This window comes from Tenrec ecaudatus, chromosome X (assembly GCF_050624435.1).
Source record: "Tenrec ecaudatus isolate mTenEca1 chromosome X, mTenEca1.hap1, whole genome shotgun sequence".
NCBI lineage: Eukaryota > Metazoa > Chordata > Mammalia > Afrosoricida > Tenrecidae > Tenrec > Tenrec ecaudatus.
The window spans coordinates 9,117,245-9,142,569 of NC_134548.1; the positions used below are offsets into that span (position 1 = coordinate 9,117,245).

At 44.2% G+C, this 25,325-nt stretch overlaps 1 pseudogene; it reads left to right on the forward strand.

Annotated features, from left to right (window-relative positions):
• LOC142433160 (developmental pluripotency-associated protein 4 pseudogene) overlaps positions 1 to 4,472 on the forward strand; it is a 41,330-nt pseudogene extending 36,858 nt beyond the window's left edge.
• Positions 4,473 to 25,325: the final 20,853 nt, after the last annotated feature.

Below are 25,325 nucleotides of genomic sequence, written 5' to 3' on the forward strand. Positions count from 1 at the left end.
ACTGGATTCAGTACCTATCATAAAATGGCTACGCATATATGTTTTCATTGTAACCATTTCAACGAATAAATCAGCTAAGTTCTGCCTCTGCTAGGTCAACGTACTAAAGACCATCAGCCATTGGGTTAGCAGATAGAGTAATAGCTACTATTCAGGAATAGATGTGTACTATTTTATTTTAAAGCAATACTCTAATTATTTAGATGATTAATTATTCATCATCACATTAATTTATCCAAAAATTACAAGGTACGTCCTGTCCTTTCATTATGTTGTTTGCTTCACTCCATCTTATCAATTATGTTGATTACTTAAGCCATTGAGATGAGAGGAGCTGACTCACACCCACTTTGTTTATTATGCTGGGCTTTTAATATTCTGGGAATCGTTATGAGAAAAAGCTTAGAAATCTAAAGTTTAAGAAGATGGTCAACAATTTTCAGAACCCAAATCTAGGTGATTGATGCCCATCTTACTTTTCCAGAGCTATTGTAAAAAGATACCAGGGAGAGGGAGACTTCAAGCTATAGAACAGTGTTGTCTCCTTTCCTGGAGATTAGGAGCCTGAATCCATAGGTCTGCAGAACCAAGTCCTCTAGCCTTCCACATCTCCCCTGGCCGCCCCAGGTGTTGCTTGACTTGTAGATGGATCTTCTTCTGGCTGTCTTCTGTGTAAGTCTCTTCTCTTTTATAAGGACACTGAGGCAGGTTTAGGACCCACTCTACTCCTGTAGAGGGTCACTACGAGTCAAAATTGACTTGAAGGCAATGAGTTTTGCTTTTTTTTTTCAATCCTGTATGATTTCAAGTCTACTTAACTGATAACATCTTCAAAGACTCTAATTCCAAATAAGGTCACATTCATAGGTACCAGGGTAGATAAAGCAGACCATCCAATCCAAAGAAATGTAGAAGGTGAAATAGCATTATAAGTAAGGCCTGGTGATATAGTTTTGAAACACAGACAATGAACACCTGCTGATTAAAATGGTCTGATCCACAGAGGGGTTTAGGAGAGGAGATGTGATGTAGTACCGATGAAGAACACAGCTTTCCCCCAGATCCTGGATGCTTCCTCCCCCCAACTACCATGATCCGAATTCTACCTTGCAGGATTGGATAGGGCAGAGGTTGTACACTGGTGCATATGGGAGCTGGAGGCACAGGGAATCCAGGGTCAATGATATCTTCAGGACCAGGGGTGTGAGGAGTGATACTGGGAGAGTAGAGGGTGAATGGTTTGGAAAGGGGGAACCGATTGCAAGGATCCACATGTGACCTCCTCCCTGGGAGATGGACGGCAGAGAAGGGGGGAAAGGGAGACTCCAGATAGGGCAAGATATGACAAAATAACAATCTATAAATTATCAAGGGCTCATGAGGGAGGGGGGAGAGGGGAGGGAGGGGAAAAAAAGAGGACCTGATGCAAAGGGCTTAAGAGGAGAGCAAATGCTTTGAAAATGATTAGGGCAAAGAATATACGGATGTGCTTTATACAATTGGTGTATGTATATGTATGGATTGTGATAAGAGTTGTATGAGCCCCTAATAAAAAAAAAAGAAATATAAGGAAAAAAAATAAAATGGTGTGATCCATGACGGGTTCATGAGGATGGTACAGGACCAGGCTGCATTTTACGTGATTGAGGATAGGATCACCTAGTCAGGAACCAATTCCCTAACAACAACAATAACAACATGAGCAAAATGGTTATTTCTGACCAGAGGCTGGCTGTAACTTTCTGGCACAAACACGCCCCCAGTTTACTCTGTTGCTATGGTAACCATCACTTTGCTATACATTACAATCTGCTATTGAATATACTAGAAGCACGCAGCATACATTTTTCATATTTTCCCAGGTTCATGTTTCATGGTTCTATGTAGCAATCCAACATGAAACTTTTATTAGAGATTGAAAAAGCATAAACACACATGCTCCCCCTTTGAGTTTAGAATTCGCTCTGTGCCTGCAATAGCAATTCACCATCAGACAGATTTAGTCAATTTCAAATGATTAGGCTCCCTTGCAATGAAAGAAATGGGACAAAGTGCACCTGGTCCTCCCCTTTGGAGGACCTACATCCTTCACTGCCCGATGCAAGCAAAATAGCTTTCGGATTCCTACCTACTAGGAGACAGGATACAGGGATTTCAAATGAGGTGTGATATTTTTGTTTCTATTCCACGGGGAATAGATGAATGTTGACACTGACCTGCTGCTCTCTGCTTAATTCATCCAGCAAACTCATGGGCTTCTCAACACAAGCCCTGGACTGGCTTTCACCTGTGTCTTCTGAGAGAAACACTTAGGCAATGGGACAACCTATTTTTGTCATGGTAATCGCTGGCAGGCAAATAATGAGTGAGGTAGTGGATGTAGATGATAGGAAAATATAGCTAACTAAAATGGATTTCTTTTTTTAAAGAGCTTTCACTTACTTAATCCAGAACTACCAGAGATGCCCTCCAGGGAGATTTTTGTATCTGGTTCATATTAAGAGAGTAGGCCTTGTCCATTTCTCTTCCAGGTTTTTGCCACAAAATTCCTCTTTCGTTAGGGAGAGATTATGTAACTAAACATATCACACCAAGTGGAAGGAAGTCAGACAGAAAAATTCCGATGTGGAGAAAATTGCTGATCTGTGTGCATTTCCGCAAACATTTCTTAGATGTAAATTAGGTCTGGGTTTTTTTGACAATATTAATAATCTTGAGCTACATGAACTGTTGTGTAACAATATTCACATCAAAGTTAGAAGATAATGTTAAGTCTTGGCAAAGAACTCAACCATGCAAAGTTTGAAATCTGCTTTTGCAATCTTGCCTTATAAGTTTTTGTAATAGAAAGATGATTTCAATTAATTGGGATTAAATAGAATATGGCTTGGGAGGAAAGAAGGCGTTTCATTTACTAGCTGGGATATGATTTATGAACTTGGGAAATGAAGAGAAAAAGAAAGATTAAATGTCTTAAAATGGCCGTCTGCCAGAAGGTTAGGTAGGATAAAGAAAATGAGCATCCCCTCATTTATTTAGAGGCAACTCAAATACCACAAACAAAACCAAGCTACTCCCTGGGCTCATGATACAAACCTCATTAACTCCAAGTGGCAAAGAATTGACATAGGCTACAGCAGTTCCCAGTCTATCCACTGTCAGGAAACTATTGACCCCAAGTGGATTTCAAGAGCAGATATAAGGGAGCACATGTCCAAAGTGGTGGACACCAGCAAGACCAGGGACATCAGAGATTGGCCCCGAGACTCAGAAAAGCAGAGCTGAGGCTCTGGATTACATTCTCCTGGGAACTGAGACTATGGAACTATGGGACAGTCTCAGAGAGGTCAGCTTCCTGACACTTGGAGCCAAAAGCCAAGGGAACACATGACTCAGAGGCTGAGTCCAGAGACTTGGCTGCTGACCCAGGAGACCAATGGCTGTTGTTGCCGTTTTCAGCTCCTGACTCGCGGTAACCTGTTAACTTCCCTACCTACCCCCCCCCACCCCGCCCAACGTGGAACTCCACAGAGAAACTGGAGGCAGGGCGCGTCACTCTCTCTCTCAGGCACGAACCTGTGCCAGAACCTGAACAACTTCCATAGGCTGCTCATGAAAGAAGTCCATTGTCAACTGTACAAAATAGTGCATCTCAAGGGACCCAACGAAAAAGAATGAAAAAAGAAAAAGCTTCCTTCCCAAAAGAGAATTCACAAAACAACTACTAGGTGCCTGGCAAGGAGATTCAGATTCCACCATTACTGTGAAAACGGCCACTAGTTCATTGAGACATCCTGTGGGCCTGGTGCCATCAATTCAAGTTGAGCACCAAAGGCCAGAAATTGGATGCATGTAAGCGACTGTGTGAAGGTACCCACCCAAGTCAAGATAATTTGCCTGCTGCCACAGCAAAGGAAGCCAAGATCCAGACGGGTCTGAAAAATCAAATGTGGACAAGGGGAAAACATCTCTAGATGGCTCTCAGAAAAAGAAGATGTGTTCTGAGGGGACTGGCCCTCCTGGAAGCAGCTCCTTCCCCCGAAGAAGGGGCGCCTGCCTTTGAATCTGTTCTCCAGCAAGATATCAATACAGTTGACAATACGGTAAGATGGACGACAAAATAAGACTCCACCCGTGAGGCTGTGCTGACCTCCGGGTCAAGAACTGCAGGCAGAGCTGGGCAGGTGGAGGTGGAAGAATCACCACAAGAGACTTAGGCTGTCAGGTGGTGTGTGGTACATGGGAGAAGTCTCCCTGCAAACAAAAGTGGCTGGTTGTGGTTGCAGTTTCACGTTGGATGAGACTGGGCCCCTGAGACACCAGGGAAAATGAGTGTTCTCTTCTTCATAGCTGCCTGCAGTTTCCCCCCTCCTCATATGGAAGACAATCTGCTGTGTCCCCAATGTGTCCAGAGGAACACCTACAAAGTGAGTAAAACACCTGAGGAGAGGGCGTGTCCAAGATTGCAATGAATAATTGACATCATGTCCCTCTGGGCTTGGGGCCACGCCCTCCGTGTTCCTGCTCGACGTGGGCACGGGCTGGCGGGTGCGGGCGTCACCCTTTGCAGTCTGGACTGTGAAGTCAACCCTCTTGGCCCCAGTTTTGCTTGCTGCCTCCCGAGTTGAGCTACAGAAGACACTGATGTTTCATATTGCTCCAAATTTACAATGTACCATTTATCCCAGCTAATCAAAGAACATAAACATTTTCAAAGTCCACCAATTCCAACCTTTTCTGGCCCTTCTGAAGTATAAATGGCTTAAGCTGGGCTTCCGTGGAGAGTTCTCCTGCTGAGCATTGTGCCTGAATCACTAAGACAAGCTCGCTAAGTTTGCTTCTGTGCTGAAGTTTCCTTGCTCGAACACTGACTGATTTTAAGAGCTGTTCCTCTTTAACTGTAAGTTTAGCGACTTCAGGTTGTTGAATATTTCAGCCAAGGGAAAAGCATTCATCCTCAAAAATATACAATATTCTTAATATAGAAAACATTTTCCCAAAATACCTGTAATTTGGCTCTGGTATCAGGACATTCCCCAGTGTTATCACTTGTAGCCATTTCATGGCTTTCTGCTCTTGAAAAAGTTTAAAGGTAAATTCCTAACCATAAACACCATGTACTGAAGTTACAGTTGCTCTTTTGTGCTTCATCATTTGTGTGTTAGGGAACAAATATGTGAATTATTAGCTGAAATTCTTAAATTGTCAGGATTAAAATAAAACAAAAAAATAAATGTCTCTCTCTCTTAAAAAAAAAGAGCAGATATATGATGTAGCCAGAAGACTACTTTGCTTAGACGGCTTGCATCATGAGGAGTAGCATCAATCCCAGCCTTGAAGTGGTTCTACATTCTCCTTGCTCTATTCAACCAGAATGCTGCCAACACTGATGGCGACTCCCAGCATGTCCAAGTACATCTGTGCTCCAGAGGATTCCCAATGGTTGTTTTTTCAGAAGTGGATCATCAGGTCTTTCTTCCGAGTTACTTCTGAGTAGACTCAAACCACTAACCTCTATGGTTAACAGCCAATGGTATTAACCATTTGCACCACCCAGGGATTCTAGTTAATGGCCACCACCCTGGAAGTCATAGATTCGACATTTTTTATTGTAGGTTCTGTTGGGCAGAGCTGCTGGAGCTGAACCAGGATGTCCCTGTGTTTATTAACAAGGAGCATGTGACTGTCATGGCCAGCCATACTGAAACTCTTCTGGTAGCTTACTGTATATAGAACACCACATTATCAACCCTAGCCTGGAGTAAGAACAAAGGCTCACCACTGATGAATCAGACATGTGCTGGCAGCAGGCTAAGACAGAGGGGGGACTTGTGGGAACAGCCACAGGTAGTGGGAAGTAGATAGGAGTTATTGTAGTCTCCCAGCCCGGAAATGGTGAGGGGCTGATTGGGAGAATATCAGTGATCTAGGAAGGATGGCAACAGATACAAGACAAATTTAAAACTAACAGTGGTGAGGATAAGAACATGCCTAATTATTCAGCAAACTGGCAAAGTCAGCCCTATTTTAAAATTTTTCATTAAACTGTTCAAATGAATTAAAGAATCATGCTGGTGTAGCGGTTATAAGTTGAACTGCTAACTGCAGGGTCAGCAGCTCGAAACCACCACTCATTGTGGAAGAAAGACAGATCTTACTATTCCTGGGAAGAGTGACAGTCTCGAAAATTCACAGGGGCAGTTCTACCTGTACCTATAGGGTCACCATGAGTCGGCATTGACTCCATGATAGTCGATATTTTGAGAATTATTTTGATAAATTATTACCATAGCAACCATCAGTATTATGAGTGAATGCTGTGAGAGCTGGAACCAGATAGTATGGCCTTGCTTTTCCAGGTTTCTCAGGTTTTCCTCCTCTGACAAGGTGCAGTCTGCCCACCTTCTTATTGCAATTAGTGGGAAATACTTGAATTTTCCTTCACTGACAAGCTTCCATCTTCACACAGGTTCCTTCTGCCTCAGGTTTCCTTGTCTGATCAATGCTTTATTTGATTCGACAGTTTCAGATATTGCACTCCTCGTGATACTGACATTGAAATTTGCAACCCCCCCACCCCCACCCCTCCACCCCCGCCTTTTGTACTGATGAGACTTTGGCAGTGGGAATCTGTTAACAAGAGGTCATGACGTCCATTTTTACAAGTGAAAAATGACAAAAGAGCTTGTCATTAGAGATGCAAAGCAAAATTTAGAAAGTACGAACTAACAAGTATTTAAATTTAAATCAGTATTAAAGTTGATTATACCCTGATTAGAGGTAAATTGGGACCAGGAATAATTCAGATATACAAATGTGATCTAGAGACATTTGTCAATGTAATAAATATTCATTAAGTGCCTTTTGAGGCTCGTTGAAGTCCCTGGACCCTTCAAGGCCAGGGACCCCCCACCCCACCCTGAGTGGGCTTGACAGCGTTGGGCCCAGTAGCTGATCCCAAACCACCCCTCTCATTTCCTTCTTACCTTTGAGATACTCTGGAGGACACACTGGATTAGCCAGATTGAAAGACCACTACATGAAAATTTTTTTGTTTTTCCCTTTCTTTCAACCTCCCAGAAAGAATCAACAGCAGATACAAGATAGTGGCCACCAGTAAGAGCAAAGAGAGACTTGAAGATCAGATCCAAAAGAGAGAGGTCATAGAAAGAAATTGCTTATTACTTGGTGGTCCTCTTTGGAAGCAGAGTTTTTAGAGGCAGAATAAACTCAGAAGGAAGATTCAATGTCAGCTATGAAAAGAAGAAGAAGAAATAAATTAGAGGTTCAAATGAGATGGATAGAACCTTGTGTGATGGAGAAAGGACTCCTGAGGGGATGAGGAGGCAGGGTGGGGGGAGGAGGGGACATTTTATGGAATGATGTGTTCTGGCTATGTTGGTTTCATGTGGCAGTGAGCACAGCAAGTCAAACCAAATCACAAGGACTTTGATGAGCAGAACTGGAAACCACACTCTTCTGAGGTGAAGTGAGTGATGAACTTGATGTAGGAAGACACGGAAACGGCATGTTTGGCCTGGGGGTTATTTCATTCAAGTAAACAAGCTGGTCAGTCATGCTCCTCATCAGTCCCAGCAAAGATAGGGTGCAAGGGTGTGCATCCCAGGCAGCGGCTCTTTACAGGAGGAATATCTCCGTTCGCGGAGAGCAGGGGCAGCTGAAGCCAATAGCAGTTTTCTACTTGAAACAACCTCACACAACATCTTGCCTTGGTGTTTGACTGTGTTATTGTCTAACTCTCTTAGCTTCCCAGGGCTGCTATAAACAAACACCACTAAATAGGGAGATTATAGGAACAAAAGTTTACTGTCTCCCATTCTGGAGGAGGCTGCAATCAAACTCACCCTGTCAACCAGGCCATGCTCCCTCTGAAGTTTTGACTCAAAGAGCCTTTCTTGTCTCTTTGAGTTTCTGATAGCTCCAGGTGGTCTGTGACTTTCCTTGTGGATGCATCTTTACATGGCTGCCTGTGTCTGTGGCTCTTGTCTTTTGTAAGCACACCACTATAATTAGATTAGATCCCTGGGGTGGTTTAATTATTAACCTGAAGGTTAGTAGTTCAAACTCAGAGCTGTTATGCAGAAGCCAGGTCTTAAAATCATCTTCTGAAAAGATTACAGCCAAATTTGGGGGGAGGCATAGTGGGTTGCATGTTGGGTCTGCTAACCACAAAGTCAGTAGTTTGAAACCACCAGCCGCCCCTCAGGAGAAAGAGGAAGCTTTCAACTCTCACAAAGAGTTACAGTCTTAGAAACCCACAGGGGCAATTCTACCTTGCCCCTGCAGGGTCTCTATGAGTTGGAATGAATTCGATAACAATGAATTGTTGGTTTGCGTGTGACTCTCCTGTTTATTCTGTGGTGCCTAGGGTCTTAAAAACTTGCAGTGACCATCCAATATACAATTAGTCTCTATTTGCCTGGAGCAGCAGAGGGTGGAGGAGACTCCGGAATCAGGAAAGGTACTGGATTGCAGGTCTACTTATCTCCACGAACTATTGCCTCCTTAGTTCCAAGCTCAAACCAAACTCACTGCCCTCAAGTCTCTGCTGACTCATTTCGACCCCCCTGTGGATTTCCAAGACTGTAATTGATAGGAGTAGAAAGCCTGGTCTTTCACCAGAGCTTCTGGTGGTTTTGAACTACCAACTATGCGGATCACAGCCTAGTACGTAACCACTGCAACAGTAGGGCTCATTGGTTCTGCGTCTAGAAACACTGCATAATGTCCAGTCCCATTACTGAGTGTTTTGATCAAGGAATCAGTAGATGAATCTTCATCATAAGGAACAGAACTGGAAATTCTTCCAGAATCTAGACTTATTGGACCTCTTGAAACAGGAGGAACCCTCAAATCTATCACTCTGAGGAAACCTTCAATCCGTGAACTGAAATTATGCCCTGAAGTCATCTTTAAACTAAGCAACGGTTTAGCTAGCTGAATGAAGAAGGTGCACCCGGAGCATCGTGTTCTTTTTGAGAACAAGCAGGGTGAGATCCAATTGCCAATAGTAACTCTGAAGCATATGCGGGAAGTTCAGGTGCCGTGAGTAAAGCAATGGTGATGAACCAGTTGGCACGGAGATTGGAGGAATCACGGTGATGTAATGTGATCAAGGTGATTGAATTGTACGTGTAGAAACTGATAGCTGAGTGTGTGTTCTTTTGCATGTAGTTCCACTAAAATTTAACAAAGAAAAAGTTACAGCAAAGAAAAGCCTCTGGAGCCATTCTATTCAGCAACGCGTGACTCTCCAGGAGTCAGACTCGACTGGATGAGATGGCTTTGTTGTCTTATGGTTTATAATTAGATTAGGAACTCCCCCTACACCTTCAAAGCCCCTATTTTCATATAGGCCCCATTTGCTGGTACAAGGAGTGAAGACTTCGATATGCCTTTTGGTCGGGGAGTGGGGGTGGCAGGAACAACGCAGTCTATCACAATATCTTAGACCTTTGAGGGCAAATTTTTAACTTTCTGATTTTAGGTGCTTCTGAATGAATTCAGGGTTGTGTCCTTGGCAGCTTGCTCCTCCCCTTATCTGTGGTGTCAGGGATATAATTCCATAGACCACTCACTACAGCCTCCCAACTGGAAGGAAAGAGCAGTCAGTGTCTCACTTCTCAAAGGGTGGCCCTTGGACCAGCAGCAGCAGCATCCGCAGCACTTTGGGAGCTTGTAGGGAATACAATGTCTCAGGCCATCTCCCAGACCTGCTGAGTCGGAATCTGCATTTGAACCGAATCTCCACGTGATTCCCATACACAAAAGCAGTGGCTCTCCCATTTTAACATTAGCAGGATTTGGGGATGGGGTGGGGGGAATATTAGACTACAGATTGTGGTGAGTGGGGCCATTGGAGGGCCACTCTGCAGGGGCTTAGTGAAAGTAAACTCTCAGAAGGCCCTTGGACTTGCGTCGCTGGGCAAACACCCCCATCTGTCCCCCTACACCCTGTCTCTATGTCTACCATGCCTGAGGAAGGACATTGGGAAGTAATGGGTTGATATAAATTGTTTAGTAGTTCCCTTCTCCCCAGATCAAGTGGTACTCGGGGCACAGGCCACACCTATCATATTTTACCTATGCCTCTGCACCCCAAATGTTTCTGACTGAGTGGGTCAGAGATCGGGTTCCCAAATGCCAATGGAAAACATAGATTCTTAATCCATAATCAGAATGGGTACTTTCACAGGCCCCCAGGTAATTCGCACTCACTCACACTAAAGCCTGAGAAGAGTAGATCTGGAAACACTCATGCCCTCCTCTCTCAGAAAATTGAGAGGTAATTGAGAGGCACTGAATGTGCATTCAAAACGCACTTGCCTATTAATCCCAAGCACACCAAGATGCAAGCAGTTGGAGAAGAGAGCCAATAATACTTTCTGTACCTTAGGGCTTGACTTTCTCCTTGCTTTTTTAAAGGATATTCACAGTAAGGTGCCAGAGAGGAGTCAGAAAGAGAGAGGTGGAAGCAGAGGCCACCTAGGGTATAAAGATTGCAACAGAGAAAGAAAGGAAGCTCTCTGGGGCTGCCAAGGAGAAGTTGGTCACAGGGAGAACTGGTTTCTGTTTGAACAAATGGCGCAGCTGAGTTCCCACCACAGAAACCAGCCCCCTCAATGTTCTGGTGTGTGAGTCTTTTGGGAACAAAGTACTGTTTGGGAGTCATTACCATTTGGAGCTATTTTATTGTATAAACCAAATAAAAATGACTCTTTCATGAAAGTCTCTTGAACAAAATGACATAGGAGTGACTTCAACAGAGTTGGGAATTTTTTTTTTTTTGGTGTTATTGTGACAGCTGAAAAATAGTCTGACAGAAACGTTAAGATAGCAAGGTTTATGTTATAAGTAATATAATTCTGGCACATTCTGGAACCTCCTTAATTCCTGTGGGGGGGCTCATAAGTTTAAGCTTAATTTTGTCATGGAACTTGCTCTTTGACTCCCTTTTCACTGCAATAAAAACAGTTCATTAGCTATCATGGGCCAGCATCCCTTTCGCTTCCTTGAGGCTGGAGAAGGCTGAACACACATAAACAAGCCAGCGTCCCAAATGCCTTGGCTACATGATTTACATCACCCACTATAGTGGAAATAAATACAGTGCTACCCACTTTATAGCTAGAAGACGTTCAGAGAGGGGAAGTAATTTATCCAAGTTCACAGCCAGGCCAGGTTGAGGCGAGGTTTAAAATTCAAATCTCTTGCCTGTAGCTTGGAAATAGCCCTACAAGTGAAAATAGTGAGTTTCAAGTTACAAGCTAACTTTCAAACATTGAGTCTTGATCGCCGTGCTTTTCCTGTCCCTGTCCCTTAAGTATTGCCATCTCCTCGACCTAGAGACATATGCTCATGAAAAGCGAAGCAACTTTGAGGAAAACAAATTCCAGTTAGACCTCTATCAAAAGCCCCCTTGCGAGCAGCTTGCTCCAGTTTAAGACCCTTTTGGATAAATTTAACTCATTTAATGCATAAGCGATCTGAGGCACATGCCTTTCTCGTCTCCAATTCCAAGATACATTAAACATGAAAACCAATCCGCAGGATGGGAAAAACCAGGTAGCGTTTGCTTCTAAGGGTGGGCCTGGGCACTAGAATTGCTGACTTGGAAACGAGAGGGCTTGAGAGAACCTACTGCAGTGAGGGGAATGAGTCATGACCCCTAAAGGTTAGGGCTACACAGGAGGGAGCACACAGTCATCTAAACTCATTGAATGGGCCACTTATGCCTGGTGTGTCTCTCTAGATATTAACTTTGCCAAAAATAAAACCAACTTGCTGAGAAAATGTTTGAGAGCGCAATGGGCTTAAGAGTTCAATGTGCTTGTTACATCTTTATCAGCGGTTACCATCACCGACAGACTGCAACCATAAGTATCTTTGACTCTGAGGAGAGCGGATGGAGCCTCAGGAGCCAGGCATCTGTCGTGGAGGGTGGATTTTCTGGGGCAATTGTCTTCCTGCCGGCACTGCCAGAAACCTAGCTCTGCTCTCCCACCACGCAACTTCCTCTAGCAGCCAATCTTCTGTTAAAATAGGCCCTGGCTGTGAGTATGGGAGGGTGGGCTAGCTCGAGAGTCGCAGGAGGTCTGCCATGGGCTTCCTAGAAGAGAAGCCCTTGCAGGCTGGGGACAATGCAGCCCTTGTCGGGCTCTGATTTTGCTCCCCGAAGCCAGTGCAGAAATGGACCCAGAAATCAGCAGCAGCAAGAATGGGAGAGGTCCCCGTTTCAGCATAAAGGCCAGCAGGCCATGCTGGTTGTACAAAAACGATCAAAGTGCTGTGCCGCGTTGGCGGTATATTGGTGAACATAGCTGTCTTCCAAGCAGTTGACCTGAGTTCGATTCCTGGCCAACGCAGTAGGTCGACCTACAGGCATTGGCGGTATAGTGGTGAGCATATCTGCCTTCCAAAAATGATCAAAACATGTGAATAAAGAAGACGTTTTATTCAATTGGATTGTCTGCTGCTTCTCATTCCCACAGTGACTATCATTTCATTGCCACCCCCCCCCCAATTTACCAATGTGGTTGGCTTCTTTTCTTGAACTATTTCAAGTATAGAAAACGATCCAGTTTGGTCAGCATTCTTCTTTGTAGATTGCAAATGTGTTTCAATGAGGAACATGTGCTTAAATGGCTAATCATGAAACCATTTACGTGAATTTGAATTACTCGTTTGCCATTTCCCCCCACTCCCTTGTCTACTACACAATGGGATCAGTGGTGTTTCGTGGTAGAATTCTTGCCTTTCATGCAGCAGACTAGAGTGATTCTGGGCCAGTGCACCACCAACACAGCCGTCACCCATCTGTCAGTGGAGGCTTACGTGTTGCTATGATGCTGAGTAGGTTTCAATAGAGCCTCCAGACTAAGCTGGACCAGGTAGAACGACCAGGAGATGGACTTCTGAAGACCCAAGTAAGCAAACACAAAACAAAGGTCACTGCCATTGAGTCAATACTGACGCGCAGCTATCCTATCGGGACAGGCAAGAATGGCCCCTGTCAGTTTCCAGGACCGTACCACTTTACAGGAGCAGAAAGCTCCATCTTTCTCCCAAGTTGCTGCTGGTGGTTTCTAACCACAGAGCTTGCGGATCGCACGCAACCCAACGTGTAACCACTGTGTCACCAGAGCACTTAAGACATGCCAATGGAAACCTAAGGGACGATGCTACGGTAGCCAGCAACAACCTCCCACACATAGTTAGAAACTGGCACTTGCACATGATAATCGGTTATTGCTTGGAACTCCGATTTCGCTAAGCAGGTACTTAGATCTGTATGAATGACTCTGCTCTCAGCATTTTTGATTTAGAATTTAAACAGCCAGATGTTTTAATTAATAAGATTATTATTAAAATAATTGGAGTGTGCTATATTATTCATCTGCTTTCCCATCTCTACAACCTGGAAGTTACTGTACTCTTTCTTAGACTCTGAGCAATTTTTAAACTTTCAAACCAAAGTCTTACTTGTAAGTCAGTAATTCTCAAACATTTTGGTCACAGGAACCATTTTTTCCATCTTAAAAATCATCGGGGGCTTAAAAATCATCCAAAAAACCTTTGTGCATGTGGATCTTATCAATGAATGTTGATGGTATTAGAAATGAAAAGCATAAAATATTTAAATACTAAGTCACTCATTTAAAAGAAGAATAATCAAACCATTAGATGTTAACATAAATAGCATTCTATGAAAATAACTATTATCCAAATCAGAAGTAAATGTATTGGGACACATGGCATTGTTTTACATTTCTTTGCAAATCTCATTTTCTGCCCTAATAGGAGACAGCTGAATTCCCATGTTGGCTTCTGCATTCCTTATTGCAAAATGTTTTGGTTGAGGACTAGGAAGAAAACAGGACCGCACACAGAACTGGAGTTAGAACTGGGGGGGGGGGGGGTATCTTAGCAGCCTTTTCAAAGTTGTGAATAGTCTTTCCTGAGACTGTTGCAGATCACCAGAGATGGGAATTTCTGAAAGAAGAGGCACATTGTGAAAATTACAACCTCACCAATGAATTTTTTCAGACCCTCTTATATGAAAAGTCATTGGTTTCTCCGGCATTTTGAATGGTTCTTTTACCCAGGTCTGATTTTGTAACATCATATGTTGGTCGTTAGGGAAATATTGGTACATTGAGTTACAGGGACCAGGATTCCTTATACAATACAAAAACCACACTCATTAATAATACCTCTGAGCTCCACCAAGGGAGTGTTGGGAAACCGTTAAGCTCAGGAGCATAGATTCAAATTTCCTAAAAATTTAATTGTCACTTAGAACCTGAAATTTTATTACTGACAGCACATTTTAGCCATTGTTTTCCTGGAAGTGACAGGCTTGCTTTGTTCATTTGCCAGACAATGTCTGCTTAATCTGTTGAGAATAGCCATGTATTATAAGTTGCCTTTCAAGCCAAAATGAAGGTACATGTACCCAGAAAATAGTTCAGCTAGCAAGTCAAAGACATAGTAGCACCCCATCATCACAACAGAGTGTTGTTCCTTCAGACAGCCAGTGAACTGGGGTGGGGGGGCAGCAGAAATGCTTTAGACATATTTTTCACTTTATCATAGAGTCTCTTGGTGGTGTCACTGGTTGACGCTGGCTGCTAACCAGAATGTACAGGGTTGGAGCCCACCCAGAAGCACCTCAGAAGAAAAGCCTGGTGATCTGTTTCTGAACATTTAGCCTTTGAAAGGTGTCTGGGGCACAGTTCCTACATGGGATGCCACATGGGGGTCATCGTAACTCAGGATTGACTCCCCAGCCACTGGTTTTGCCTGATTTTGTCTCATAAAAATTTCAAAGATATATCCTCAAGACTTCAGATTGAGTAAAAGTAGTACCACTTTTTAGTGGCCAGTGTTTTCCTACAAGTGCACAATGGTGAGGAAGACAATAACTACTGGTACAGTTTGGGGCCAGGGACTTGATTCATGCTTAAGTGCCAACTCTTTTACTCCTCCTTGCTTTTAATGTTCAAACTGCACCAGACTCACTGCCTTTGAGTGATTTCTGACTCCAAGAGGTCCTGTAGGAAAGAGGAGGACTGACCCTGTGGGGTTCCAAAGGGTTAAACCTTTTGGTCACAGAGAGCCTCATCTTCATCTCACAGAGCAGCTGGTGGGTTCAAACGGCTAACCACCTTCTCCGCCATTAGCCGGGCTCTTGCTGTTTTTTTTATTTTATTTTTTTTTATCATCAGTGCACAGTAAAGCAACAACAGCAAATGTCGTCTTAGAATCATTTTGAGGCTAATTTTGACTCCACAGAGGGGACAACAGGAAATGCGTGCTGATGGTATAAGGTCTCTTTCTGGGACAGTGACAGTGTTCTGGGATCAGATGAGAGTGGCACAACATCGTGGATTTGCTCAAAGTCCCTCAATGAGACACTTCAAATGGTTACTTGTGTGTTCTCTGAACTGTATGTAGCGTAAAAGCAGGGCGTGGGTTACTCGCAAGAAACCAGTGCCTACCCAGCTGGCCCTGGTTGTTCTTTCGCCCTTCCCTGCAAAGCTAGAACTATTCAGAGACCTGCATTCCTGTTCACTGCTCCCGCTGCTCCCAGTGTGATAGCCTGGGTGGGCTGGTTTGTACACACAGGCTGAAAACTGGCAGCCTTCTTCCGGCAGTATCACAGCCACTTTGGAGCCCAAGGAGCCCGGTTCTGTGTGTGGTCACCAGCCATTTTAATGCAGAAAAACCCTGCTGTCCTACAAGTAGCATCTTAGTAAGCCTTAACTCTGAAGCTTCATTCTTGTGGGTTCTTTGGCCTCATCCCTTGGTGTCCTGAATCAGCTCTTTGCGCCCCCATTGATTACAGCTGTTTCTCCATGGCAGTGCAGGTGGGGGCGGGGAGGGGTCGTGTGTGTGTGTGTGTGTGTGTGTGTGTGTGTGTGTGTGATCATTACCAGGAGACATTTGGCCATGTCTGAAGGCAAGTTTTCTTATCACAACTGTAGGGGGAGGCTGCTATTGGCATCTAGTGGATGGAGACAGATGCACAAAGCAGCCCCCAGGACATGGGCAGGTCCGCTTCAAATGTCAATGGCGTTGAGACTGAGCACTCCAGGCTCGAAGTGATGTGGACATCTTACTACATCATTGAAAAGTTCAATACCTTACAAATCTGGCAAGACCAGGGGATGTACATAGGTACAGATAGCAACTGGAAGCACAGGGAATCCAGGACAGATGACTCCTCAGGACCAGTGGTGAGAGTGGTGATGCCTGGAGGGTGGAGAGAATGTGGGGTAGAAAGGGGGAACTGATTATAAGAATCTACTTATAACCTCCTCCCTGGGGAACAGACAGCAGACAAGAAGGCGGGGGGAGACGTCAGACAGTGTAATATATGACAAAATAATAATAATTTATGAATGATGAAGGGTTCATGAGGTAGGGGGAGTGAGGAGGGAGGGGAAAATGAGTAGCTGAGATTAAGGGTTCAAGTAGAAGGCAAATGTTTTGAGAATGATGATGGCAACAAATGTATATGTGTTCTTGACACGATGGGTATATGTACGGATTGTGATAAGAATTGTATGAGCCCCCAATAAAATGATTAAAAAAATAAAATAAAAGATCGATATCAACGTGGGTCTGCTCATGGAGACGGGTTCCATACCCTTAGTCTCCACATCTGGAGAGGCCAAATGCTGAAACAGTCCGAGGGGAGGGCCCTGAAACCCTACAGGGAAATCAAGGACCTCAGCCTTGTAATGTATCAATTCCACGAATGAGGACTGTTAGCCCTTACCGCTCTGGGGCCTGTACAGATGTTAGAGCTAGAAAATGGGAGCCAACCTTTCCATTTTCAGCTCGAAGGCACACACATGCTGCAAAAGGATGCGGTTTCTGGACAGAAGAACACAGTCCATAGAGGAAGGAAATAAAGCACGATCCTTCGCATCATTTTTCTATGTGCTCACAAATCATTTTTCCCTTGGTGTCTTCTCTCGGTAACTAGGCTTATGTAGTTATTAGTTGTGATGAATATTTATAATAGGCCAGTCCTTTTAGCTATATACATAAGGGAGATAGTACAAAGCTTTCATTTTCTGTGATAATTTTTCTAATATTGCTTTGAAAACAATTTTCAAAAATGATCATTTTTAAAAGTGCCCTGAAAACAGGTACGATGCCCTCCATCTTAAAAAACAAAACAAAACAAACCTTGTCACGGTCTTTCTTGCAGAGCACAACTGTGAGCTGTATAAAACAGCCAGGGACTCTTAACTCGTTCCCCCCCTGCCTGCCTGATTGCCTCGGTGTTCAAAACACCCGCAGTTGTACTGTCTCCTGTTACCTTAGAACGCACCGCAGGGAAAATCTGGAGTGATTATAGGAGCAGATTATTTTTAAATCATTTTATTGGGGGATTGTACAGCGCTTATCACAATCCTTATATGCATTGTGTCAAGCACATTTGTATATTTGTTGCCATCGTCATTCTCAAAACATTTTCTTTCTACTTGAGCCCTTGGTGTCAGCTCCTTATTTTTCCCCTCTCTACCCTTTCCCTCATGAACCCTTGATAATTTATAAATTATTATTATATTGTCATGTTTTACATTGTCTGACGTCTCCCTTCAGCCACTTTTCTGTTGTCCATCCCCCAGGGAGGGGGTTATAGGTAGATCCTTGTGATCGGTTCCCCCTTTCTACCCCACTCTCCCTCCACCCTCCCAGTATCACCACTCTCACCACTGATCCTGAGGGGTTCATATGGATTCCCTGTGTTTCCAGGTCCTGTCTGTTGCAGTGTCCATCTTCTGGTCTAGCTGGATTGCTAAGGTAGAATTGGGATCATGACAGTGGGGCAGGGGAGGAAGCATTAAAAAACTAGAGGAAAGTTGTACACTCATCGTTGCTATACTCTGAGCAGATTATTTGCTGAAAGATTTACATCCGGGAAAATGATGCTTGTCCTCTCCCTAGCTCCAAGCAAAATGTCACTATTAGGCGATGTCACTTTGAGCACAGGGTTTGACACTGACATGGGGGAGGATTCCGAAGTGTGCCAGTGCATCTGTGCCTGCTCCTCAGCCCAGCAGTAAGCTTTCTAATCCATTGCCCTCCGTGGCTCTCTAGAGGAAATGGATGAGCCATGTTGGAAGACAGGGTCACTTGTTTAGCGAGGGTTATTTGGATCAAAGTTTCTATGAAGTAGAACGGTCCTTTTTCTGCATCCAGGGCTGTAATCAACTCTCTCTGATAACAACGCAACCTCTGGGTAAGCCACCAAGACCCAGAGTCCGTGTGTTCAGGACAGGCAGACCAATGCTACAATGGACAGCCCTGGATTTGGAAGCCCCTGAGTGGATGTTCCAGTGTCTCAGCCGGGCAAGCAGTTCTGGGCCTGAAATGGTCGCATGGAACAGATGAGGTGGGAGAGGGGTGTCAGAACCAAATAGACGGTTCCCTTGAAAAATGCTTGCTTCGTGATCGTGACTTAAGAGGGGGTACCCAGGCACAGGAGGAAACAGAAGTGGTCTGAGAATCACCTCCTCTTAAGGAAACAAACACAAAACTCCCCTTGTGCTTTTTCAAAATTAAAAAAAAATTACCTCATCAAAATGCCCCAAACTTTCCCCTTCTGTGTATTTATTTATTTTTTTCAAACTTTCACCCAGTTATGATGGTTAACAGCTCATAGTCTCATGAAATATTTGTCAGAACTAAGAAATCAACATTGATAGATTACGATTAAATAGCTCTGGCGGTGATGTCAGGTAAGCGTTAGACAAGCAATTGCAGGGTTGCTGGTTCAAACCGACCAGCCACTCCATGGGAGAAACTTGAACTTGTCTGCCCCCATAAAGATTTACAGCCTTAGAAACCCTTGATGTGATGGGTGTGGTTTGGGTTCTCGGATTCTTGAGTCTTCCCACCAGGTCAGACCACACTGTACTTTGTCTTCACGTCTCCTTAGCCTGATCCTTTTTATTTGGTTCACTCTCTTCTCATTATTCCTGACACAAGATGCTTCATAAGAGACTAGGAAAACTTCCCAACTGCACAGAGGCCAATTTTCCAGCTGTATCTTTGTCTAAGTGACAAAGGTGATCAAACTCACGGGAAAAGTGAAACATTCCATTAAATGGCTCTCCTGACCACCATTTTTTTGTGTGTGTACATGAAACCAGTCACCATCCAATGAACAAGTTCATTTTTCATCCTTTGATTGCCTTGTCCCTCATTTCATTTTGGAACACCTAGCTGGAACTAGCTCATGGATCTGAGTAAGAGGCTGTCAGATGACAAGCAAGGACCAGAGACAGAGAAACAAGGTCCTAGAAATTGGACCCCTAGACAGGGAAAGAACTTGACCACGCTGGAGTCCATGAGGGGGAGAGTTCTGATACCTGGGGATGGGTTGAAATGGTGGCTGGGCAGGTGGACTGGCAGGTGAGTGAAGGAAAGTGCTAAGTGATGGCCGAAGCCAGCAGGTGATGATGGGGAAATGAGCTAGAAAAAAGCTGGAAGGACATCAGCTGGGGCCCTTACTGTCTATGATCGGAAAACAGGATCCAGGTGTTGGAGGTCATGGAACTTGGGTTTCAGGTTGATGTCCCTGGCAAGATTTGGGCACACAAACAGGAACCAGATACCTGGAGCTCAAGGGGCAAAATACCTGTGGTTCCAGGAGTCGATGGTTGGTTACCTCCGCATAAGAGTCAGGTCAAGGTGAGAGGAAGGCCTGAATCCAAATAACCTTGAGGGTGAATGAACTGGGCTACCGAATGGGAGGTATTAAATTCCTCCAGACTAGGCAAAGAGTAGGAGGCTGATCCCATCAGACGTACTAAGTAGCCTAAGCTTTAAAAACCTCACTGCCCTGGAGTCGACGCTGACTCATAGAAACCCTGTGAGTTTCCAAGACGGCAACTCTTTATGGGAGTAAAAAGCCTCATCTTTCTCTGGCTGGTAGTTATGAACCGCTGACCTGGCGATCACAGCCCAGTGCATCACCAGGCTCCAGCTGTAGCTTTAGTTGGGGGTGGGGGTGGGGGTGGGGAGAGGAGAAGCAGTCTAGCTCATAGAAGCAGTAGTCAAGAGATTAAAAGACAAGTTGCATTAAGTCAATCTGCTGCACAAGACCTCTTTAAAATCCTGAAAAGCAAGGATGTTACTTTGAGGATAAAGGTGTGCCTGACCCAAGCCATGAGATTTTTCAATGGCCTCTTATGCATATGAAAGTGAGGCATTACATAAAAAAGATGGAAGAATTCCGATGCATTTGAATGGTGGTGCTGGAGAAGACTACCAATAATACCTTGGACTGCTACAAGGACAAACCGATCAGTCTTGGAAGAAGTATGATAGGAGTGCACCTTAGAGGCACCGATGGCGAAACTTCTTACATACTTCAGACTTGTTGTCAGGAGAGACCAGTCTCTGGAGAAGGACATCATGTTTGGAGAAGTAGAGGGGCCACAGAGGAGAGGAAGGCCCTCAAGGAGATGGATGGTCCCAGTGGCTGCAAACATGGGCTCAGGCACAGGAATGAGTGTGAGGAGGATGCCGGACTGGGCAGTGGGTCTGAGCCAAGTTGGTGGCATCCAACAACAGGTGCTAGAACCAGGCTGGTTAGCATATTCCAGAAAGGAAGTCAGGGGGCACGGAGGCACCTTCCGAGGTGACATGAGTGCCACGGTTCCTTCGTAAAGGGCCGCTGGATGTGGCAGATGTCAGAGAAAATGTTGGTCTTAGGGGAAGAGCATGCAGGCTCCGGTTAAGCAGCGTACATGGTGGAAACCTGGGTGTTCCTTCACTTTTCTAATGGGCTAAATCTGATTGAACTCTGCTGAAGGCTGTGTTTGATGCATAAAGCCAAAAGCAATTCTCATTTTCTTTGGGTTCTCTTACCATGCTCATCTGCCGAGCTGTAAAATGCCTCTGCTCACGGTGGGACAGAACGCCACTTCACTGAATGATGCCTCTTGTGCACTGAGTCTTTCTTGTCAGTCTGCTAAAGGCGCCGAAAAACGTCTTACGTTCCAACACCTTGGTGGCTTTGTTACCTTGTATATACAGATCTAAGAAACCTGGTGTTCGAAACCATCAGCTACCCCTTGGGAGAAAGGCCAAGGTTTCTATTCTTGTAAAGAATGACAGTCTCAGAAATCCACTGAGGCAGTTCTACCCCGTCCTATCAGATCGCTATGAGTCAGAATCAACTCGATGGCGGTGAGTTTGGTTTGGGTTTTATATGTAAGTCTGGCCTAGATTTCTCTGATTTTCTCTGTGGTTTTGGTAATTAGGGACCAAAGTGACAGAGAAGAGTGATCTCTGAACCCTTTGCTGCTGAAATCCATACGGAGGTACTCATTCCATGCCACAATATACCTGTGCCTATGTGTAGACCGACTCGAAAATGGCTTTCAGTGATCTCACCTCCTGATGGTCACAGCTTTGTATATCAACCCCCACCATCCTCTTTTGAGTGTGGCTGGACCTTGACCAGCTTTGGGTAAATGGAATATCAGTTCTAAAATTAAGTGTTAAAGACTGGGACTTCCACCTAGTTGTTTTCTCGTTCATACACTGAGGATGTCAGAAGCTGGCTGATGAGCTGTCCTTGTGGCAAGGACCTTAAGGAGGCCTCCCACCAAAGTCAACAAAGGACTGAGGTCCTCAGTCCACCAGCCAGTGAGAACATAACTTGTACCGACAACCACGGGAGGATACTCACCCAGCCACACCCTGAGAGGCCTGCAGATCTGGCGGACACCTTGGCGCAGTCTGTGAGAGACCCTGAGTTTGAGGGGCTCGGCTAAGCCACACTCGGATTACTTCTCCAAAGGGACAGAGATAATTTTTGTTGTTGTTTTGTGTCATTTAGTTTTGGGGTAATTTGTTATGCAGCAGTAGGTGACTGATAGATCAGATGACTCATATACATGAAGGTTATTCTGCATTTAAATCAGTGATGTAATGTTCATGGAACACGGGATACATGACAACACAGGAGAGTGTCACAGCATAATTTGTTACAGAACAGGAGATGGTTCTCATACCAAATGAGGTCATTCTGTACTTAGATCAGTGGCATAGGATTAACATAACGTGGGCTATTATAGGAATATGGGATGCATGACCACACAGGAAATTGCTACGCTTATCATCTCTTCCTTTGTATAATGTGACAACAGTTGAAATGTCTTGACAAAAAAAGAAAAAGGAAAAGAAAAACAGGCATTTCCAAGTCGTTTCTGATTCAGAGCAACCGCATTTGTGCCAGAGTACAACTCTGCTCCATCAAGTTTTCAAGGGCTGGTTTTAAAAAAAAAAAGCGGAGCTTGCTTCCAAGGCGCTTCTGGGTGGCCTTGAACGTCCAACAGAGTGTGCTAACCATTTGCAGATATAAAACCCCCCCACTGCTCTACCATCAATTCCTACTTAGAGTTACCCCATAGAGCAGAGTAAAACTGCTTCCTAGGGTTTCTGAGACTTCACAGGAGCAGACAGTTTTATTTTTCTCCCAAGGGACGGTTGGTAGATTCAAACTTTAAACCTTGAAATTAGCAGCCCCATGCGGCAGCTTAATGATGACCAGGTAGATTCTTTTCTGTCATATTGTGCGGACATGATTACAATGATTATACAATTGTTATACAAGCACAGTAGGAGGGGTCTGCCCTTCAAGTTCACTGTCTATTTGCTCTGGTTTGCAGAACAGCAACAACAACAACAAACCAGTAACTGCGGATCATGGTGGCCCACCACATAAAATAGGGATAACTCTCCTCATTTCAAGGAGGGTAACATTGAGACACAGAGGGATGAAGCCATTAATTCTCTCTACAAGTATAAGCAGGAGGGACAGCACAGAGAGACAAACCACAAAGAAATAACTATTCAATCGCCTCATAAGGGAAAAGACTGCTCAGAACTAGGTAGCTTATTTGGAAAACAAACTGGATTAATCTAGTTCATCTCAGCATTTGTGGTTCAGTGGTAGAGTCCTGAGTTTGATTCCTGGCTGACATACTTCATTTGCAGCCGGCACCCATCTGTCATGGGGGCTTTTCTTGTTGCTGTGATGCTACACAGGTTTCAGTAGTTTCTAGATTGAGAGAATGGGAAGAAAGGCCTGGCAATCTACAACCCAAATTCAACCAATGAACATTTTAGGGATCACTACAGTCCAATATGCAACGCACCAAGGGAATGGTGTATGGCTAGGCAGTGTTTTGTCCAGAATCTCTAAAGTGTGACTCTCAACTAATAAGCACTGCTTTATATTCAACTGGCAACTTGACACCCAACCCAAGGCCGTGCGTGCCCATGATTTTCTTCCTCAATGTAAAGTAACCAACCAGGCCTGTGGAGGCAACTGTAAGATTTTCTCGTCCTCAATTTTTAATTGTAAATTAAAGGGGGGAGTTATATTTCAGAGCATCAATTTTGTATTCAACAGCTAAAATTACTAATCAATCCCCTACTAGTTGCCCTTGAGCAGCTTCTTGAATTCTCTTCTCCCTCTGCTCCCATTACACCCAATTTGACACCTGTCAACCGTCTTAGGGGTTGGCACAATTTTGAGACAGAAAAGTCAATCCAGTTCCTCAGAACAATTTAAAAATTATTTGAGAGCCCGACATAATTTGTATTTTTACAAGCAAACGAAAGCCCCATTATCTGGATAATAACCTTAAAATGTTATCGATGAAGCTATGATCCTTTTATTTTCATTTTCAATTTTACTTCAGAGCTACATATCCCTACTGAAAGAGCCACATATGGCTGGAGAGCCGCAGTTTGCCAACCCTGGGCCCCCTGGTTGCTTTACCTTCCCTCCCTTGTCCTCCCCCCTCTTGGTAGTTTCCAAAGTCTGTTCCCTTTTGTATTCAAGCATGTGTGTTGTTGTTTTTCTTAATATTTTCCCCTTGAAACAGTGCTTTCCTATAGCGTTTGTCCTTTTGTGATCAACTGCTTTCAGTCCACATGATGTTCTCCACGTCCATGGAAGCTTTTCAGGGTTTATAACTGTTTTGTAGTGATGTCTAGCCTTCCGTGTGTGTAAGTTCCAGAGTTCATTATCCGTTCTTCTTCTGGGGAGCATTTTGGTTGTTTCCATCTTCTTAGCTGCTATTTTAAGTTCACTTTGTAATCTTGGGGTTTAACAGGGGATGAAAAAGCCAACTTTTCTCAGAACAGCAGAATCTTCCCCTTTTCAAGAGGCCAGGCAGGAACTTAAAATTCCCTTTCTAGAAGACTCTCTGGCCAGGACAGGGTGTTCCTGTGCAGCTCTCACATTCCGTGTGTGTGATTCCATTTAAGAGTTCTGTTGACTATAAATGCTTGAGGGAATAGACAATCTGGTTCCTCCTTCACTTTTTGTTAGTTTGCTCTGGAAATGCATTTCTGTGTTTTATGTGACAAGTGGAAACCGGGCTCCACAGGAAGGTGGCCTGGGAATAAGGTGGCTAGTTAGTCTGTCAGCACCTGGAAGTACAAACCGAACTGGCAGGGCAATACTGCCAACACAGAACTTTGAGTGCCAGTGAGGAAATAAATCCGACCCTGAGCAAGTTGAGTACCCCAGAGCCACGACACCAGCCTGTCCCTTTGTCTGAGCCAGAAGGGGTTACAAGACACAGCTTAGGCAGAGGGCCAACCTCACGGTTCTCATAATTGATATCTTGTCCATAGCGTTGTCAAGTTTGCTGGTGATCGCCCCTGCTTAAAGCTGATGCTTCAGAGTCAAATGTCTCCAGGTTTTAAATCTGGCTCCACCATTTACACATCTTGTCCAGAGGCCTTAGTTTCTTTTCTTTCTTTTTTTAATTAATCTTTTTGTTGGGAGCTCTTACAGATATAACATTCCATAATTCTTTTTTAATCATTTTATTAGTGGCTCATACAACTCTTATTACAGTCCATACATACATACATCAATTGTGTAGAGCACATTTGTGCATTCATTTCACTCATCATGCTCAAAACATTTGCTCTCCACATAAGCCCCTGGCATCAGGTCCATAATTCAATCACATCGAGCAGTTTTGTCCCACTGTTGCCACAGTCCGTTTCAAAACATTCTCTTTCTTCTTGAACTGAGGCCTTCATTTCTGTACCTCTGAAATAGGAAGTTAAAATCAACTGCAAACTGTTTTGTGTCGTGATCAATCGATGTCACTATTGATTTTTAGCTTGTTGCCCAATTATGAATCATGGGCACTCATATCCCCGGCTTTTTCCACCTTTCATCTGCTCAGGCTCTCTCTATGGAATTATCCATAAAAGACAGTTAGAGCTGAGTGGTTTCGAGA